This window comes from Puma concolor, chromosome D1 (genome assembly GCF_028749965.1).
Source record: "Puma concolor isolate L17-30 chromosome D1, mPumCon1.1.hap2, whole genome shotgun sequence".
Classification (NCBI taxonomy): domain Eukaryota; kingdom Metazoa; phylum Chordata; class Mammalia; order Carnivora; family Felidae; genus Puma; species Puma concolor.
This window is the reverse complement of record NC_141676.1, coordinates 768,595-774,594: the sequence shown is the minus strand read 5'-3', so window position 1 is coordinate 774,594 and position 6,000 is coordinate 768,595.

Here is a 6,000-nt window from a genome sequence, read left to right as displayed (position 1 = left end):
CTGGGCAGCGGTGGTCCCCCAGGCCTGTGCCCGCTGCCGGGCGGGGTGGACTCTGTGTCTGCAGCCCCCGGGGCCAGGGCTCGGCCAGGCAAGGCCAGCACCTCCTTCAAAGGGCAAACAAAGGTGCCAGTTCCTAGGAAAGGCCGACAGCTGGGGGCCAGGCTGGGAAGGAACCACCGGGGAGGGCCAGTTGTCTGCCCCGCGGCCCCACCCGGTTTATGACCAGGTCCTGTTGTGGGCTCACATCCAGCACCGCCCTTCCTGTGCCCGCATCTTCCGGGAACCAGCCCTGGGATCTTGGGGCCAGGAGGCCCCCAAGGATCGGTTTGCTTCTCAGACGTGAAGGAGCCTGGCGGCCCCTTGTCCGGATCACAGAATCGAGCAGTGTCCTGGGGAGTACAGTCCCCGCTTGGCACGGCCTTGCCCTCGGGCCCAGGTGGGATGTGCCTGCGGACAGAGAGGGCTGGGGCTCAGGGCCTGCATGTCTGACACTCACACACTGTCGGGGGCACAGATGGGGCAAGGCTCAGAGGATTGGGGTCAGCTCAGAGGGGTCCGGCCTCGGGGGTGTTGGGTCAGGGGGCTTCAGGGAGAGAGGTTAGGCTGGGGTTACGGGTGAGGGTTCAGGGCTCAGGGCCGAGGGGTTTAGGCTGCGGCTTGGGGTGAGATTAGGGCAGAGGTGGGCTGGGTGAGGCATGAGGGAGGGGAGTTAGGGTGAGGAACCCAGGACCACACCAAGAGCACCGTGTCAGCTACCAGACAGGACCCTCCCCATCCCTGCATCTGTCCCCTGGGCAGGGGGACACTGGCCACACCTAGCCCACCGCAGCCTTCACTCAGCACCCAGGGGGTCCCTCCTGGCCCTGCCCCGGCCCGACGTGGCCCCTAGAGGGACAGGCTGGGAGAGGATCAAGGCTGCCTTCTGCTGGAGCCCACCCCCCAGCAACAGGTCAGGTCCCTAAAGGTCATTTCCTCCGGGTCCCCACCCCCCAGCAACAGGTCAGGTCCCTAGAGGTCATTTCCTCCGGGTCCCCACCCCCCAGCAACAGGTCAGGTCCCGAGAGGTCATTTCCTCCGGGTCCCCACCCCCCAGCAACAGGTCAGGTCAACAGGGGGAGGAAGAAGGATGGGGGAGAGGGCAGGGGGAGGAAGGAGGATGGGGGAGAGCGCAGGGGGAGGAGGAGGAGGTGGGCCCAGGCGTGCAGGGCTGGGGCTGGAGGTTTTGGGGGTGTCTGCAGCCACAGGTCCTCACCGGCCTCTTCAGGGCCAGCCCGCTCTTTGCTCTGGGGCCTCCCACCCTCAGCAGGTGCTGCATACATTTGGTGCTCAATAAAAGCTCACAGTTGTTGATGGCAGAGGCCGGTTCCCGTGCCCCTGTGTGGACTGCCACTTCCTATCCCCATCTATGGCCTGTGGTCCGTGCGGTGTCTTGGGGGCAGGAGGGCCAGCTGCCAGGGGAGAGCAGCGGCCCATGGGGCAGAAGTCCCCACAGACACAGGCAGGGCCTTCAGCCGGGCTGCTGGGACCCGGGAGGAGGCCAGCTAAGTCCCTGGCAGTGAGGGGTCTGCCCATGAGCAAACAGGCAGTGACTATGAAGGCCCCCAGCCCAGAAGGGGCCGCCTGGGCGGTGGGCGTGTGGCTGGCTGGGGGTTTGAGGACCTCAGGCCAGACACTGTCCTCAGCTGCCATCCCCGAACAGCACCAACCACAATGACCACCAAGGTGACTGGGCCTGAGGGGGCCAGAGTGGGCCAGGCTCCAGGTGCGTGTGACCCTGGGTCACCCCCTTCCCTGATGTGGCTCGTCCCCACCTACGGGCGAGTTAGGAAACGGGCTGTTACCCCACCAGGGGCAGCGCTGGACGGGCCAAGCAGGTCTCCGGCCACCGGGACGCTTCCCAGACCAGGCAGGGTTCCGCTGCCAGTGTTTCGAGGAGTAGGGGTGCAGGGGGTCCCGTCCTGAGAAGCCTTGTGGGGAAGGTGCTCTCCCAGGGGCTGGGGGTGGCCAGGAGGAGGCAGTCTCCGGGATCGGGGGTCTGGGGCCCACCGCGTTGGCCTGACACGCCCACCAAGACCTCTGACCTTGCCCTCAGCTGCAACAGCACAGAGACTGAGCGCCGGGGCGCTTTTGGGGCGGCGGGCGACACCTCGGAATTCGGGGTCTGTGCGTAGTGACCTGGAGAGGTCTGGCTGGGGAGGCGGAGACCAGCTCTGCCCCAAGTACCATCCCCAGCCGAGCCCGCCCCCTGATGCCCCCAGACTTGCCAGCTGCCCAGTGACCATTCAGAGTCCCGGGCCAGGCCCCAGACCCCGCCTCAGGCCAAGGGGCAGGTCTGCGGGGTCCCAGCAGGCACACGTGGAGCCCCCGAGTTCTCTCTCATGGGGGGCAGCCGGTGCTTGTGGACATGTCCTAAGCATCATGATCAGATCTGGGGGTGGGGACCACGGTCCCAGGGAGCCAGGGGCGGGGCAGCCACGGGAGGTGAAGGGAGAGGCGGGTCAAGGCAGCTGGATGCCTGTCAACTTCGCAGAAAGATGGTGGGGAAGATCCCACCCGTGAGTCCTTGGTGAGCGGGGTCCCCCAGGGGCGGAAGCCAAGGTGACCTTCCCTTTGACCTTCAGGCAACTGCCCCCTCCTCCCGGGCCAGGCCAGGCGACTGCAAATCATTGGGGTCCTTGTGGGCAGCAGAGGTGGAAAGCTGGTGTCGGAGTCTGAACGTTCACAGGAAAGAGGGACTCAGCACAGCCACGGAGAGCGTGGGGACCAGAGTCCCTCAGGTCAGGTGCAGCCAAGGGCCTCCTCCCCCGGAGCCGCACGCAGGCCCTGCCAGGCCGGGGTGGGGGTCCCGGGAGCTGGGTGCTCCCACCCTCCCAGTGCGCTGTGCTGCCTGCCCACCTGGGCCTGCTCTGGGAGCTGGGGGCCCCCACAGCCTCCTGTGCAGGGACCTCGCCCCTGGGACTGTGTCCCCACCCCCACCTGAGCACAGCTAGCTCTGGAAGCTTCCAGAAGCAGGTGTCACACCAGGATGATGTTCACCAGCAGGTGGCGCCTGGCTCCCGCACTCTGTCCTGGGGGGCGTGTGTGCGTGTGTGTGTGTGTGTGTGTGTGTGTGTGTGACCACGTGAGGGAGCAGGCGTGTGGGACCACACACACACGTGAGTGGTGAGGATGTGCACACCAGGGCCAGCATGTGGGCAAGGTGTGTGCAACTGCCCAGGCACTTGGACACATGAGCCTGAGCGTGACGGTGAGTGTGGCCACGCCCACCCCAGGTGCCCTGCAGTCGGGGCCCCTGCCCCCTGGCGGTCAAGCAGACGAGCACGCTCACCGGCCCAGGAACCACGGTCTTTGTGCACAGTGGGCCCTGGGAGGCGTCCTGCACGGCTCTGGTCCCCTCGGGCCCAGGGGCCCCCGCCCCAGCTGGGACTGCAGGTCTGCAGCCGGCATGCAGGGCGGGCCTCTCCCCTTTCTGTGCCTGGTCCGAACTGGGACAGCGGCCATCGCTCCCTGTGCTCCCACAGCACGGCCAGGAAGCAACGGTCACTCGCACCACAGGGACCCCTTTGCTCTAAGAGTCACACTCAGTGGGGACTCTGTCCCCAGCTAGTCAGCCGTCCCCTGTTCTGTCATGGCCCTCCCTGCCTGGCCCTGCCCTACGGCGGGCTGCCCACCTCTGGCCACGTGGGAGCTCGGCCCAGTGAGTGAGTGCCTGAGGAAATCCCTGAGATTCGGCCTGCCACGCACAAAAGGCCAGTCTGTGTCCCGCATCAAGAGGGGGGCCCTGGCCCCACCCGGAGGCCCCCAGAGGGCCATCGGGGCCCTTTGTGACCCAAATACTTGGGCCCCACCTGGTCTGGGCCCCTCCCAGGGAAGCCAGGGGCCGGGAGAGGACCGAAGGGCCCCAGGGACAGGGGACATGTGACCACTAAGACCTAAGGCCTGTGAGGCTTGGGAAGTGGCCAGAATTACCACTTAGCTCTGGGGGTGGGAAGAGATGGGACCCTGCCTGCACAGGTCCACACAGCCCCTGGCCCCACCCAGCAAGGAGCTGAGACCAGACCAAAAGACCAGAGCCTGTGTCCCCTGCCCCTGGAAAGGGTCCCGTCTCCCCCGGGTGTGGCCTCAGCCGTATGCACAGGCCAGGGGTAGACGGAGAGCTTCCGATGTCCCCATTTTCCTGAAGAAAGAGTGCAGGTGGCCACCCCCCAGGAGGTGCCAGGGCTCCACAAAGCCAGAATGCCAGAGCTGGACCTGGAACCAGGGTCTGTAACGCAGCACCGGCTGGAGCAGGGGCAGGGCATGGACCTGTGGCCACGTGCACAGTTCTCGAGGAAGCGGATGTGGCCTTTGACCAGCAGATTACAGAGCTGGCCAGCTGGAAAGTCAACAAAAGCTCTCAAGGAGCAGCTCGCAGGCAACTGCCGGCCCATCAACCCTGCATGGGGTCAGCAGGGGGTGGGCTCATTGGGGGGGGGGGGCAGACTCCAGCCACAGACCCTCGGGGACCAGAGCCCGGAACAGGGCAGTGAGCACAGACTGCAGTCGTGAAGGGGTCATCACCGCCCTGTCCTGTAGGCTGTGAGTGCCCCAGTGAGGCCGCGGGCCCGGGCGTGCCCCATTCATTTGGGTGAGACCCAGGAGGAGACTCATACCCTGGGGGAGTCCATGGGAGGATCGCTTGTGTGCAGCAGGCTCAGACGCCTGAGGGACAGAGGTCTGGCACAGGGGCACCCATGGCCCAGACCCCTCTGGGGCCAGGCAGGGTCCGGGGAAAGGGCTTCTCCTTCTGCAACAGCAGCCCGCAGTGCAGGACGAGGACAGAGGCCTCGGGAAGACCGGCCTGTCCCACGCACCTCCCGAAAGATCAAAAGGATGCACCGTGTAGCCCCCGAAACAGTGTCTCCAAAGGGCAGAGGGATCCCTGCACTGCGGCCCCGAGACAAGACCCCGGACGTGGAAGTGTACAATTGGTGTTGCACCGTGTCTCCCCAATTCCTGGGCTGAAGTCAGCACCCCCACGACCTCGCAAGGGGACCTGATTTGGAAACGGGGTCCTTGCGGGTGTCGTGAGTTAAGATGAGGTCATTAGAGGTTGTCAGGACTATGTCCCAGTGAAAAGAGGGAAACTCTGAGTCACAGGGAATGGCCACGCGAGGACGGTGGGGGGGGTGCGTCTATAAGCCCCAGAGAAGCCGGACCCGCCAGCGGCTGGGGGAGGGGCATGAACAGACCCGCCCCCAGGGCCTCACGGGAACCCACCTGCCGGCACCTGGGTCTGGGACTCCAGCCTCCAGAGCGGGGAGCGTGGACGCCTGGTGTCGGGGCCATCCCGGGAGAGGGATATGGGTGCTGGGCACACAGAGAAGGAGCAGGTGCTCAGAAGGTTCGCGGGTTTGGACACGGGGACTCCGGGGGCGGGGGTGGTGGCGGTACTTTTATGCATTTTTCCACATTTTGCTTAGTGACTATGTACCACGGTGTGATTTTTTTTTTAAGTTCCATCTCATCCGGGACGTCCGCCTCCAGCGAAGGAAGTGACGGAGACCAGTCTCCCTCCTCCCCGAGGCTGAAAGGTGGATCACAGTATGGAAAACAGTCAAGACACTGGTCACCGGGCAGCGAGGGTGGCCATCCCGGAAAAGAAGGTTCCCGGTCACCGCAGGGAGGGGGCCGGGAGGAGCTGGGCTGTGACCCCAGGAGGGCAGGGGAGACACGGGGTCGGGGAGGGCAGGGCTGCGCAGGAGTTAGGGTGAGCCGGAGGGGTGCCCACGCGGTTACGGCGGCCGAACCCCGCGTGTCCACAGAGGCACCGTAAGGGCTGAAGCCGTTCCTCGGGGACGGGGACAGTGTCAGGGAAGCCGAGGTCGTAGGTCCAGAGAGGAACCACGCACTGGGGGGGTCAGACGAGAAACAGGAAGGAAGTCACAGTGAGACCGGCCGCAAAGGAACCAGAGTGGGGACGCATCTCTAGAGACGAGCACACATGACCCGGTGGCCGGT